Raw genomic sequence first — 14,703 nt, 5'->3', positions numbered from 1 at the left:
TATCTCACTTCTAATCTTCGCAGTTTTTCCTGAAGGAAAGAACCGTGTCAAAACTTTCCTCGCCAGATCATTTCATGATATAATAGAATTAGTTGGTTCCGCCTTCAACCACTTCTTTGCTTAGCCAAACAGAGAAAACAGGAACAATTTGAGCCTCACATAGTCTGGAGTGACTCCGTTAGTGATATAATTATCACTAATCTCAAAGAAGTTCAAGATGTGTTGTTGTGGATCCTCGGGTGGAAGACCCATAAACTGCCCATTGGCATGTAGTAGCTGGATCATGCTCTACTTTAGCTCAAAGTGCCCAGTGATTCTGGGCTTCACAATGCTGGAGGTGACATTAGCAATGTTGGGTATCACATGTTATTCCTCTGCCATGTTCACATGTAGTTGAACAAGTGCCTGAATATGTTCTGCGTCCCTTGCTTCCCTCAACCTCCTGTGAAATATTCTCTCAGGTTCGGGGTCAAAGCCTTGAAGTCTATCCTGGCTTCTGACCCTTCGCATTCAATCAAAGTTCCTGAGACTAGAGAAACCAATAAGAAATGTTAGAATTGACGAAATAAACAACTAAAGTAAAAACTAGAAAGTAGTCAATATTCAAGTCCCCGACAACGGTGCAAAAAACTTAATGCTCCCAAACACACACGCAAGTATACGTGGTCGTACAAGTAATAAAGTGATAAATCGAGTGTCGAACCCACAGAGACTTATGTTAACTACCCACTAGTTTTACCAAGATTATAATTCAGTTTAGTCAATCTGAGTTTGAAAGTATAATTATACTAAGCAATAATTCTAACAAGTAACTAATTAATTAAGCAGCAAAATAGTTGTTGTGTATTCAGTTGAGACGAAGGCAATGTTGGCGGATGTTCAAGCATTAAACCACCAGCAACTTTAAGTATTATTCCCTCCTCAAAGTATTTTCAGTTGCTATATATATATATATATATATATATATATATATATATATATATATATATAGATAGATAGATATAGATTCAAATCTAGCTACAGTATAAATATGAAATAATATACATGTGCTTAATGGCATAAATTTTATGAAAAATAAATTTTCATAAAAAGAACCGAAAAATGTGTGATTGATTTTTATATAGAGCGTTCTCAGTGCCCAGAGGTTTAAAATTAGTTCGAGTTATAAATTTAGCCCATAAAATGTAAGGACAAAAAAAATTTAGAAATCCAGACAAATTACTTGAGTCCCAAGCACAACCCTCCCAAGAACTGTTAATTAGAAATTTCCTATTAGACCAAATTGCAGTTAATTACCTAAAGTAAAAAATTAAAAAACCTTGAAAACGGAAAAGAGGAAAGTAAGTACATTATTTTTTAATTTATTAATCTTTCTTTATTTTGTTAAGGAAACTATTTTGTAACGATCCTACCGGTTATTTTGAGAGTAATAGCCCTGATCCCTTATTTTCTGCTTTCCCCGTATCTTTTTCTGCTTGTGTGACTTGCCGGGAGGTTTTGTTGTGGTTTTGGAGTGATTTGGGATACTTAGTCCCTAAAAACTAAAGCTTAAGTCTTAGATTTTGACCATAGTTCGAACTGTGTGAAGATGACTCCGAAGTTCCGTTAGCTCTGTTGGGTGATTTGGACTTAGGAGCATGTCTAGACTGTAAATTTGAGGTTTGTAGCTGATTTAGGCTTGAAATGGCGAAAGTCAGATTTTTTGAGATTTTGATCGGAAGTGGCCTTTTTGATATCGGGATCAGATTCCAATTCCGATAGTTGGAGTAGGTCCGTAATGTTGAATATGACTTGTGTGCCAAATTTGAGGTCAATCTGACGTGATTTGATAGGTTTCGGCATCGGTTGTAGAAATTTAAAGTTTCAAGTTCATTAAATTTGGATTGGAGGGTGATTCGTATTTTCGTTGTTGTTTGACGTGTTTTGAGGGCTCGACTAAGTTCGTATGGTGTTTTAGGACTTGTTGGTATATTTGGTTGAGGTCCCGGGGGCCTCGGGTATAGTTCAGATGCTTAACGAATCGAAAATTGGACTTGTGTATCTGTAGAAGTTTTTGGTTTCTGGTGTTCTTGCACTTGCAGTGGGGAGACCGCAGGTGCAGACTCGCTCGTGCGGATGAAGCAGCGCAGATGCAGGATTTGGCAGCCCAAGCTGGGTTCACAGGTGCGGAGGTAATTGCACAGAAGTGACCTCGCTTCTGCGGTTGGTTTGTGCGCAGGAGCGGTGAGGGTCGCAGGAGCGCATCCGCAGGTGCGGCGCTACTCTCGCAGATGCGGACCCAAGGGACATAAGTTAAGTCCGCACCTGCAATAGAATTTCCGCAGGTGCGGTATCTCAGGTGCGATTATAGGCCCGCAGATGCGAAATCGCTGGACAGAGAAGGCCAAGTTCGAGGGTTTTATCCCATTTTCACTTTTGAGACTTTTAGAGCTCAGATTTGGATGATAATTTGGGAGATTTTCATATGAAGCTTTTGGGTAACGATTCTTAACCCATTTATGGTTATATTCCACTAATCTATCACTAATTTCATCTTTTAATTTCGGATTTGGGTGGAAAATTTGGGAAAAATGGGAAGAAGTTCTTCAACTAAGTTTTTGAGTTTTGATTGGGATTTTGATATCGTATTTGGATAATTTTGGTACGAATGAGCTCGTGAGTGAATGGGTGTTCATATTTTGTAGCTTTTGTCGGATTTCAAGACGTGTGCTCGGGGGGAGGGGTTTGAGCCTATTTCGAATTTTGGCTTATCATTTTGTGTTTTTCTTGTGAAATTGATTCCTTTAGCCTATATTATGTATATCGTACTGCTTGTGGCAAGATTCGGAGCATTTAGAGACTGATTCAAGGGGCAAAGGCATTTCGGAGTAGGATTTTGTGCGGTTTGAGGTAAGTAAAAGTTTTAAATCTGGTCCTGAGAGTATGAAACCCCGAATTTTGGTATGATATGATTATTTTGGAGGTGACGCACATGCTAGGTGACGGGCGTGTGGGCGTGCACTGTGGGGGATTGTGACTTGGTTTGTCCCGTGAGACTGTAAAGTCGAATAGCTTATTGTTAATTACATGTTCCCTCTGTCTTCTAGAAATTTGACTGCCATTCATGTTAGAAACCATGCTTAGGCCGTATGATATCACTGTTGGGACCCGAAATGGTCGGGTACTTATTGAATTACTTGCTATTTTCTTCACAATTTTACTTGCGTGTCATATCTCTGTTTCCTCTTATTTTCTTGTTGATACATGTTATTATTTCTTTTGGGCTGATTTGTATCATTTCTAAGAGACCAAGACGCTGGGAGGTTAGTGACTGAGATAGGGCCTGAGTGCCGAGCTATGAGCTATATGAGTGTATATGGATCGGGTTGCACACCGCAACAAGCCTGAGGGCTGTATGTATATGGATCGGGTTGCACGTCGCAACGAGCCTTAGGGTTGTATATATATATATATATATATATATATATATATATATATATATATATATATATATATATATATATGGATCGGGTTGCACGCTGCAACGAGCCTTATGGCTATTTATATGGGATCGGACTGCATACCGCAGCAATATAGCGATTGGGTTGAAGGAGCCCCTCCGGAGTCAGTAACCCTTAGTGAGCGCAGGTACCTATCGAGTGTGAGTGTTGAGGGCTGAGAGTTGAGTGATAATCTATTGAGAAAGAATGATTGATTTTTGCCCTGAGAGGCAGTATTTGTTTCCATTGTTGTTGCATGTAGTTGTTATATGTCATTGTTTTGAAACTTCTGAGGGATATAATATCAAAGTTTTACTTGAACTTGGCATTTATAAATTGATTTGACTTAAACTGCTGAATTTGAAAGCATGTCCACTTTCTTGTTGGGATTACTAAAAATGCACTATTGTTGTGTTGCTCGTCACTATCTTTCAGTTCCTTATTTATCATTGTCACTTACTGTGTTGGTTGTACTCATTCTACACCCTGCACTTTGTGTGCAGATCCAGGTATTCCCGGCCATAGTTGGTGTTGATATTTGAGCAGCTGATTCCGGAGACTATTGAGGTAGTTGCATGGCATTCGCAGGCCGTTGCTCTCATTCATTATCTTTATCGCATTTCAGTTCTTATTACTTAGACGTTGTATTAGAATGATGCTGGTATATATGCTCATGTACTCGATGACACCCCGATTTTTGGGATAGATTGTATTGTGATGCGAGTTTATTTCTGTCCCACAAAGGTTTTTCTTAAATATTAATTGCTTCCGTCTATAATTTTAAAGCCTTTACTGTGTTAAGATAGTGAGTAGTGGCTTTTCTAGTACCATGATAGGCGCCATCACGACGATTTGTTTTGGGTCGTGACAAGTTGGTATCAGAGCCTAGGTTACATAGGTCTCACGAGTCATGAGCAGGTTTAGTTGAGTCTTGCGGATTGGTACAGAGACGTCTGTACTTATCTTCGAGAGGCTGCCGAACCCTTAGGAAATTTCACATTCTTTAATTCTTGTCGTGCTCTAGTAACTAAATTTCTGTTGTTCTAATTCTCTCACAGATGGTGAGGATGCGTACTCTGGGGCAGGATGGACAGCCTCCAGTACCACCAGTCAGGGCCGCGATAGGCTGAGGTCGCAGTAGGGGTATAGGTATAGCTTGCACTGCAGCTAGGGCAGCACCTGCAGATCCACCAGTTGCCCCAGTTCAGGAGCAGGCTCCAGTTGTGGATAAGCCTGTGGGACCAGCTCAGGCACCACCTGTGCCTATTATGATTCCAGGCCTTCAGGAGGTCTTAGTTCAGATTCTGACCATGTGCACTAGTCTTGCTCAGGCGGTCTCTATTCCGGCCATAACAGCCACTTCCAGGTCGGGGGAGGTGCTCAGACTCCTGCCGCCCGCACACCAGAGTAGGTGGTACAGATACTCCAGACATCGGGGGAACCACCAGCCCAGCCGGTTACAGATGCTGAGGACTATGTGGTTCCTGTCATGCCTGATGATGAGCATCTTCGATTGAAGAGGTTTGGGAGACTCCAGCCTCCATCTTTTAGTGGTACCGAGGGAGAGGATGCACAAGGCTTCTTGGACAGGTGTTAGAGGATACTCCATACAACAGGTATTCTAGAGACCAGTAGGGTCTCGTTCACTACTTTTCAGTTCTCTAGGGCTGCCTTCAGTTGGTGGGAGGCTTACGAGAGGTGTAGGCCAGTCGGCGCAGCACCCCATACCTGGCAGCAGTTCTCCGAACTATTCCTGGAGAAGTTCGTGCCTCAGTCCCACAAAGAGGAGCTACGCATGTAGTTTGAGCAGCTTTGTTAGGGTGATATCTCTGTGACACAATATGAGATGAGATTTTCTGAGTTGGCCAGTCATGCTATCTGGTTGGTTCCCACGAACAAGGAGAGGATCGTGAGGTTCACAGATGGCCTCACTTTTCAGCTGCGATTGCTTTTGACTAGAGATAGAGCGTCTGGTGCTACTTTTGATGAGATTGTCGAAATTGCTCATCAAATTGAGATGGTTCACAGCCAGGAGCGGGTTGAGAGGGAGGCCAAGAGGCTTCGTGGACAGGGTGGATTCAGCAGTGTTCCTTCAGGGGGTCAGTTCTACCACAACAGGGGTCGTCCTTACAGGCATGCTCAGACGGCTCGCCCTGTTCACCATGGTGCATCATCTGGCCATGGTTCACATAGTTACTAGCAAGGTCACTCATCTCTTAGTGCCCTTCCAGCTCAGAGTTCGTCCCATGCTCCATTGGGTCAGGGCTCGTCTATGCCAGGTCCTTCTACCAGTTATCCTGGTTCTCGGGGGCCCCTCCAGTCTCCACCACCAGCACCAGGTAGTTGCTCTGAGTGTGGAGAGTTTGGCCATATCAGGAGGTATTGTCCCAGCCTTACGGGAGGTCAGACATAATAGAGGATTCAGACTACGGCTTCGGCACTTGTTACTTCACTACCTGTTAAGCCAGCTCAGGGTGGGGCCCAGTCAGCTAGAGGTCGCCCTAGAGGGGGAGCACGATCAAGTGGTGATCACATGTATTGTCTCAGTTTGCCATAAAGATGCCTCTATACTATTTGACCCTGGTTCCACTTATTCTTATGTGTCCTCGTATTTCGCTCATTATCTGGATATGCCCCGCGAGTCTCTAGTTTCATCTGTTCATATATCTACTCTGGTGGGCGATACTATTATTGTGGACCGAGTATATCGGTCATGTGTGGTGACTATTGGGAGCCTGGAGACTAGAGTAGATCTCTTGGTTCTTAGTATGGTCGATTTTGACGTGATTTTGGGTATGGACTGGTTGTCTCCATGTCGTGCGGTTTTAGATTGTCACGCGAAGACCGTGACGTTGGTGATGCTGCGATTGCCGAGAGTTGAGTGGAGCGGCTCTATAGACTATGTTTCCAGGAGAGTGATTTCATACTTGAAGGCTCAGTGGATGGTTGAGAAGGGTTGTCTATCTTATCTGGCCTTTGTGAGGGATGTTAGTGCAGAGACCCCTGCTATTGATTTTGTTCCAGTGGTGCGAGATTTCCCGGATGTGTTTCCTGCAGACCTGCTGGGCATGCCGCCTGATTGGGATATTGATTTCAGTATTGATTTGGTGCTGGGCACTCAGCCCATTTCTATTCCACCGTATCGTATGGCACCGTCGGAGTTGAAGGAATTGAAGAAGCAGCTTCAGGAACTCCTTGATAAGGGGTTTATTCGGCCTAGCGCGTCACCTTGGGGTGCACCAGTTCTATTTGTGAAGAAGAAGGATGATACTATGAGAATGTGCATTGATTACATACAGTTGAACAAGGTCACAATCAAGAACAAGTATCCTTTGCCGTGTATTGATGATCTATTTGACCAGCTTCAGGGAATGAGGGTGTTCTCCAAGATTGATTTGAGGTCAGGGTATCACCAGCTGAAGATTCGGGACTCAGATATTCTTAAGACAGCTTTCACGACCCGATATGGCCATTATGAGTTCCTTATGATGATTTTTTGGGCTGACCAACGCCCCAACAACGTTCATGCATCTGATGGACAGTGTGTTTTAGCCTTATCTTGACTCATTTGTTATTGTATTCGATGATGACATCCTGGTGTACTCTCGTAGCCAGGAGGAGCATGCCCAACATCTAAGGATTGTGTTAAAGCGGTTGAGGGAGGAGAAGCTTTATACAAAGTTCTCCAAGTATGAGTTTTGGCTCAGTTCAATGGCGTTCTTGGGTACGTGGTGTCCGGTGAGGGTATTCAGGTAGATCTGAAGAAGATAGAGGCGGTTCAGAGTTGGCCCAGACCGTCCTCAGCCACGGAGATTTGGAGTTTTCTCAGTTTGGCTGGTTATTACCGTCGTTTTGTGGAGGGTTTCTTATCTATTGCATGGACCTTGACTAAATTGAACCAAAAGGGTGCTGCTTTTAGGTGGTCGAGTGATTGAGAGGAGAGCTTTCAGAAGCTCAAGACTGCTTTGGCCACGGCTCCAGTTCTAGTTCTAGCTCCAGCTTCTAGTTCTTACACAGTGTATTGTGATGCCTCGTGGATTGGTATTGGGTCTGTTCTGATGCAGAAGGGTAGAGTGATTGCTTATTCTTCACGCCAGTTGAAGCCTCATGAGAAGAAATATCCTGTCCACTACCTTAAGTTAGCAGTTACTGTTCACGCCTTGAAGATTTGGCGGCACTATTTGTACGGTGTCCATTGTGAGATTTACACTGATCACCGGAGTTTGCAGCATCTGTTCAAACAGAAGAATTTTAACTTGCATCAGCGGAGGTGGTTGGAGCTTCTTAAGGAATATGATATCACAATTTTGTACCATCCGGGAAGGCCAATGTGGTGGCTGATGCCTTGAGTCGCCGGGCGGAGATTTTGGGGAGCTTAGCATATCTTCCAGCAGAAGAGAGGCCATTGGCATTGGACGTTCAGACCTTAGCCAACCCGTTTGTTAGATTGGATGTTTCTGAGCCGAGTCGAGTATTGGCTTGTGTGGTCTCTCGGTCTTCTCTTTATGATCGTATCAGGGAGCGTCAGTATAATGACCCTCATCTTCTTATCCTTAAGGACATGGTACAACACGGTGATGCTAAGGAGGTCACTATTGGGGATGATGGTGCATTGAGGATGTAGGGTAGGCTATGTGTACCCAATGTGGATGATTTGCGAGAGTTGATTCTTCAGGAGGCTCATAGCTCGCGGTATTCTATTCATCCGGGTGTCGCGAAGATGTATCAGGACTTGAAGCAGCATTACTGGTGGAGGAGAATAAAGAAGGACATAGTTGAGTATATGGCTCGGTATCTAAATTGCCAATAGGTGAAGTATGAGCATCAGCGACTAGGTGGGTTGCTTCAGAAGTTAGAGATTCTGGAGTGGAAGTGGGAGCGGATCACTATGGATTTTGTTGTTGGACTCCCACGAACTCACCGGAGGTTTGACGCAGTTTGGGGAATTATGGATTGGCTGACCAAGTCAGCTCATTTCATTCCTGTGATGACTACCTATTCTTCCGAGCAGCTGGATCGAGTGTATATCTGTGTGATCGTTAGGCTTCAAGGCGTATCAGTATCTATCATATCTGATCGGGGTACGCAGTTTACATCATGGTTCTGGAGGGCTGTACAGCATGAGTTCGGTACTCGAGTGGAGTTGAGAACAACATTTCACCCACAGACGGACGGACAGTCCGAGCGCACTATTCAGATATTAGAGGATATGCACTGTGCGTGTGTGATAGAGTTTGGGGGTTCGTGGGATCAGTTCTTGCCACTGGCAGAGTTTGCCTACAACAACAGTTATCAGTCGAGCATCCAGATGGCACCGTATGAGGCTCTGTATGGTAGGCAGTGTAGGTCTCCAGTGGTTTGGTTCAAGCCGGGCAAGGCTAGATTATTGGGTACAAATTTGGTTCAGGATGCTCTGGAGAAGGTTAAGGTAATTCAGGATAGACTGCGCACAGCCCAGTCCAGACATAAGAGTTATGCAGATCGGAAGGTTCGCGATGTTGCATTCATGATTGGAGAGCGGGTCCTGCTCCGGGTGTCACCCATGAAGGGTGTTATGAGGTTCGGAAAGAAGGGCAAGTTAAGCCTGAGGTTTATCGGCCCATTTGAGGTATTGCGACGTGCTGGGAAGGTTGCTTATGAGCTTGCCTTGCCTCCCAGTCTAGCAGGAGTTCATCCAGTATTCTATGATTCTATGCTCCGGATGTATCATAGCGATTCGTCTCAAGTGTTGGATTTTAGCTCAGTCCAGTTGGACAAGGATTTATCTTATGTTGAGGAGCTGGTGGCGATATTGGATAGGCAGGTTCGAAAGCTGAGGTCGAAGAATATTGCTTCTGTGAAGGTTCAATGGAGGGGTCAGCCGGCCGAGGAGGTGACTTGGGAGACCGAGCAGGATATGTGCAGCCGCTATCCTCATCTTTTTACCATGTAGTCGGAGCTGCGTGAAGACGACTCCGGAGTTCCGTCGGTTCCGTTAGCTCCATTGGGTGATTTTGGACTTAGAATCGTGTTCGGACTGTAAATTTGAGGTCTGTAGCTGATTTTGGCCTGAAATGGCGAAAGTCGAATTTTTTGAGATTTTGACCGGAAGTGGACTTTTTGATATCGGGGTCGGATTCCGATTCCGGAAGATGGAGTAGGTCCGTAATGTTGAATATGACTTGTGTGCGAAATTTGAGGTCAATCGGATGTGATTTGATAGGTTTCGGCATCGATTGTAGAAATTTAAAGTTTCAAGTTCATTAAGTTTGAATTGGAGGGTGATTCATGTTTTCGTTGTTGTTTGACGTTTTTTGAGGGCTCGACTAAGTTCGTAGAGTGTTTTAGGACTTGTTGGTATATTTAGTTGAGGTCTCAGGGGCCTCGGGTGTAGTTCGTATGCTTAACGGATCGCAAATTGGACTTGTGTATCTATTTAAGTTTCTGGTTTCTCGTGTTTTTGGACCTGCGGTGGGGAGACAGCAGGTACGGAATCGCACGTGCGGATGAAGGAGCATAAATGCGGGATTCAGCAGACCTAGCTGGGTTCGCAGGTGCGGAGGTAATTGTGCAGAAGCGGCCTCGCTTCTGCTAGTGGTCTATGCGCAGGAGCGGTGAGGGTCGCAGGCGCGGTTCCTTGGTCGCAGGAGCGCATCCGCAGGTGCGGCGCTTCTCTCGCAAATGCGGACCCATGGGACGTAACTTAAGTCCGCACCTGCGATAGGATTTCCGCAGGTGCGGCATCGCAGGTGCGATTATAGGCCCGCAGATGCGAAATTGTTGGGCAGAAAAGGCCAAGTTCGAGGGTTTTATCCCATTTTCAATTTTGGGACTTTGAGAGCTCGGATTTGGACGATAATTTGAGAGATTTTTAGAGGAAGCTTTTGGGTAACGATTCTTAACCCATTTATGGTTATATTCCACTAATCTTTCACTAATTTCATCTTTTAATTTCGGATTTGGGTGGAAAATTTGGGAAAAATAGGAAGAAATTCTTCAACTAAGTTTTTGAGTTTTGATTGGGATTTTGATATCGGATTTGGATAATTTTGGTACGAATGAGCTCGTGAGTGAATGGGTGTTCATATTTTATGACTTTTGTCGGATTTCGATACGTGGGTCCGAGAGGGCCGGTTTGAGCCTATTTCGGATTTTGGCTTATAATTTCGTATTTTTCTGGTGGAATTGATACATTTAGCCTATATTAATTATATTGTACTTCTTGTGTCTAGATGCGGGGAATTTAGAGACTGATTCGAGGGGCAAAGGCATTTCGGAGTAGGATTTTGTGCAGTTTGAGGTAAGTAACAGTTTTAAATCTGGTCCCGAGGGTATGAAACCCCGAATTTTGGTATGATATGATTATTTTGGAGGTGACGCACATGCTAGGTGACGGGCATGTGGGCGTGCACCTTGGGGGATTGTGACTTGGTTCGTCCCGTGAGATTATAAAGTCGAATAGCTTCTTGTTAATTACATGTTCCCTTTGTCATCTAGAAATTTGACTGTCATTCATGTTAGAAATCATGCTTAGGCCATATGATATCACTGTTGGGACCCGCAGCGGTCTGGTACTTGTTGAATTAGCTGCTATTTGCTTCACAGTTTTACTTGCGTGTCATATCTATGTTTCCTCTTGTTTTCTTGTTGGTACTTGTTATTATTTCTTTTGGTCTGATTTGTATGATTTCTGAGAGCCCGAGAGGCTGGGGAGGTTAGTGACTAAGATAGGGCCCGAGTGCCCAGCTGTGAGCTATGTGAGTATATATGGATCGGATTGCATGCCGCAACGAGCCTGAGGTCTATATGTATATGGATCGGGTTGCACGCCGCAACGAGCCTTAGGGTTGTGTGTGTGTGTGTGTATATATATATATATATATATGGATCGGGTGGCACGCCCAACGAGCCTTATGGCTATTTATATGGGATCGGGCTGCACGCCGCAACTATATAGCGCTTGGGATGAAGGAGCCCCTCCAGAGTCTACACACCCCCAGTGAGCGCAGGTACCTATCGAGTGTGAGTGTTGTGGGCTAAGAGCCGAGTGATGGGATATTGAGAAAGAATGAGTGATTGTTGCCCTGAGAGGCAGTATTTGTTTTGATTGTTGTTGAACATAGTTGTTATATGTCATTGTTTTAAAACTTCTGAGGGATATTATATCAAGGTTTTACTTGAACTTGGCATTTATAAATTGATTTGACTTAAACTGACGAATTTGAAAAACAGGTCCACTTTCTTGTTGGGATTATTAAAAATGAACTATTACTGTGTTGCTCGTCACTATCTTTCAGTTCCTTATTTATCATTGTTACTTACTGAGTTGGTTTTACTCACGCTACACCCTACACTTCGTATGCAGATCCAGGTGTTCCCGGTCATAGAGGGTGTTGATATTTGAGCAGCTGATTCCGGAGACTATCGAGGTAGCTGCATGGCGTTCGTAGGCCTTGCCTCTCCTTCATTATCTTTATCGCATTTCAGTTCTTATTCCTTAGACGTTGGATTAGACCGCTCCTGGTATAGATGCTCATATACCTGATGACACCCCAGTTTTTGGGATAGATTGTATTGTGATGCGAGTTTTTTTCTGTTCCACAAAGGTTTTTCTTAAATATTAATTTCTTCCGTCTATAATTTTAAAACCTTTACTGTATTTAGAAAGTAAGTAGTGGCTTGCCTAGTACCACGATAGGCGTCATCACGACGGTTGGTTTTGGGTCGTGACATATTTACTAGAAATTTCCTATATACTGGATGAAAAAGTAAGATAAAATAAATAAAATGAAATCGAGAAAAAGGTAAGAAAATTATATTTTCAGATTCTTCTATTAAATTGTGAAGTATTAAGTTAGTTAAAAAAACTTACTTATTGTGAAAATCAACCCCTTTTCCTCTCCTAAAAATTTGTTTCCTAAATTTTCTCTATTGGAATTAACCTGATCAAATATCTATATATAGTCAATTACAGCATTCACGTCAATAAACTTCCTCCATTCGTTTACGGTTTCATTTCATAGTTCGTCTTCTAACTTGAGAGAACAGTAGTGGTTCTTGTCTTTGCATATTGCGGCAATTGCTATTGTCTCATTCTTGTGTTTCTCTATAAGCAAGAAAAAGAGATGACAATATATACCATGTCGACGTTACATGTACGCCGCGGGTGTATCATGTGTGTTCGGTTTCACCCAACTGAAGCAGAGTTGATCAACTTTCTGAAAAGGTTCCTAAAGGGCGAGCCTTTGCCGAGTGAATGCCCTAATTTCCAACTTGCCGATATCTATGGAGACCAACCACCATGGGAGATATTTGGAGCTTCTGATCATCCCGAAGAGAAGGTTCGCTATTTTTTTACTCGGTTGAAGAAGCAGAAGAGCGAACATACAGGGTACGTCGAACTTGCGTCAACGGGACATGGAAAGGCCAAACAGGTATTGATCCTATCAAGAATGGTAAGGGAACTGTGGTTGGGTTTAGAAGATGTTTCAAGTTTCAAACTAGTCGTAGTAAAGAAGGAGAGCACAATAAAATTTGGCTGATGAAAGAATATTCCGTCGGGGATGATTTCTTTAGAAAAAATAATATTCCTAAGGAGGATATTGCTGTGTGCCGAATCAAGAAGAATATAAGAGTTGAGAAAAATTATGGGGTAACTATGGAGGAACAAGATGTTGCCAAAATAGTCGAAGCTATGTTGCATGAACCTGATGAAGATTACTGCACAACAGTACAACCAGCACCAATTTGTCAAGCCGAACATCAAGTCATGGACGAGACTCAGAAGATGAACGAACATAATAATAGCAGCTATATTAGTGACTGCTCCAACCACCAAGAAGAGATCAATTGGGCTGATGATGTGCTCCTAGATATTGACAATTTTGGTGATATAATTTGCTGTTAATCTTCACAATGTTGAATAATGAATGGTGGAACCGGAACGCAGGGAAGGAGAGAAGCTTGCCAGAAGATTTTACTTGTATTCATGTATATGGAGTATCACTTAATAATTTTGCCATGATTTTACATATATTATTCCTCTAGTGTATTTTGTTCGTTTCGCTGAAAACAATTCTCTTTTGTTGTTTCGATTGCGAGACCATTAGGAAAGATAGAAAACGTATATGCACTTTAAGTGAAGAAAAAATATATCTTACTTTCACTCATACCCACAACACCATCTTACTACAATTTTTTTAATTTTTTTTTAACACCTAACAATTTGACCCCTTATAAGTACTATACAGTTCTTTCTACATCGTTGCTCGTGATATCGCAATGAATCTCTCTTAATTAACTTACATGTTGTAAAGGATTTCATCCATCAAGTTATGCCCTCTGATTTAGTTTAAATCTAGTATCCCACATATTTGGATTTCTTGTCACGTTCTTACTGGTTTCTCTAATTCTGTATACATTAATGCATATATATACGCGTAATCAATGTTGGTGCAGACTTTAATTTTGTAAATCCCTAAAGTTTTTTATTTTCTTCCGCATATTCAAAGGTGCGGCAAAACTGGTCCATATCAGGGATTGTTGACGTTTTGATTATTATTTAACTTATAACCTAATATATAGTCAAGTTTATGATTTTAAATTTGTCGTTAAACACAAACAAAGTGAACAAGTTTGAACCCTAGCCCGAATAATTAAAATGTGACATGTGTTACTTAACTAAGTAAGAACTTGTGAAAATGGAGAGGAACCAAATACTAATGAATGGAGTATTTTTTTTTGGAAGCAAAGAGAAAACAAATAATCTAAAAGCCCATAATTTGTGAATAACAAATTGTAAATGTGTTTATTTTGTGATTATGTGTGTCATTCAGGAATAATGCCATTATTGAAAACTCAAATTTTCTAATTTCCAATCAAAAATTTCGAAGAGCTGTATTTAGTAAAGTTGTCTATAATAAACTAGTTTTGACTCATTGCGCGTTGTACAATACTACGTTATATATATATCGCGAAATGTTTTTATTGCAAAATGTAGGGATCTATTTTTTGATATTCTATGATCTTTTTTGAATTATTTGTTCGTGTTTTTTATGGAGAAGGTATGCCTAATGATTTGTTTCAAATTAATTCCAAAGAAAAGGCCGTTTCAAGAAGTGAATATATGCAATATGCTAAGTTCTGAAATTTAGAGCTAGCCCATGATCCGATTTAAGCTGAAAAATGATATATTTTCGTTTTCTTTGGTTTATGGGGTAAATTAACTATCTTTTTCATTTCTTGT

The 14,703-nt window shown here is 42.2% G+C and overlaps 1 pseudogene; it reads left to right on the top strand.

Moving 5' to 3' along the window:
- The first annotated feature begins 12,475 nt into the window (after positions 1-12,475).
- On the top strand, positions 12,476-13,512 carry LOC107795178 (NAC domain-containing protein 78-like; annotated as a pseudogene).
- The last annotated feature ends 1,191 nt before the right edge of the window (positions 13,513-14,703 follow it).

Source organism: Nicotiana tabacum, chromosome 4 (genome assembly GCF_000715075.1).
Source record: "Nicotiana tabacum cultivar K326 chromosome 4, ASM71507v2, whole genome shotgun sequence".
Classification (NCBI taxonomy): Eukaryota; Viridiplantae; Streptophyta; class Magnoliopsida; order Solanales; family Solanaceae; genus Nicotiana; species Nicotiana tabacum.
Note: the sequence above shows the minus strand (reverse complement) of the source record. Positions and strands in the feature narration are given on the sequence as shown.